Genomic DNA, 321 nt, shown 5'->3' with positions numbered 1-321 from the left:
AGAGCGGGCCCACCAACCTCGTCTCTGTACTTTATACATTTCTCCTCCATCTGCACACACCTTTTCAAACATTAACGGAGAGAGTTCCTTGGACTTGCTTTAAATGTACATATTAGATATGTTGGAATCTCTCTCCTTTAGAAGTTTCCCCAGCCTTAAAACTTCTTTCATTTTTACTCCTCTCTCCATACTTATTTTCCTCTCTGAACGTATCAGAGAGGATTTTATTTCTGACACCTCTTGACTTTTCTTAAATTCAGGGACGTAATTTTGTTCATAATTCAGTGGACTTTTGTGTATTTTATACTTTAAATATTTCCA

This window comes from Osmia lignaria, unplaced genomic scaffold, assembly GCF_051020975.1.
Source record: "Osmia lignaria lignaria isolate PbOS001 unplaced genomic scaffold, iyOsmLign1 scaffold0059, whole genome shotgun sequence".
NCBI lineage: Eukaryota > Metazoa > Arthropoda > Insecta > Hymenoptera > Megachilidae > Osmia > Osmia lignaria.
The sequence above is the reverse complement of the archived record's forward strand: the minus strand, read 5'-3'. Positions refer to the sequence as shown.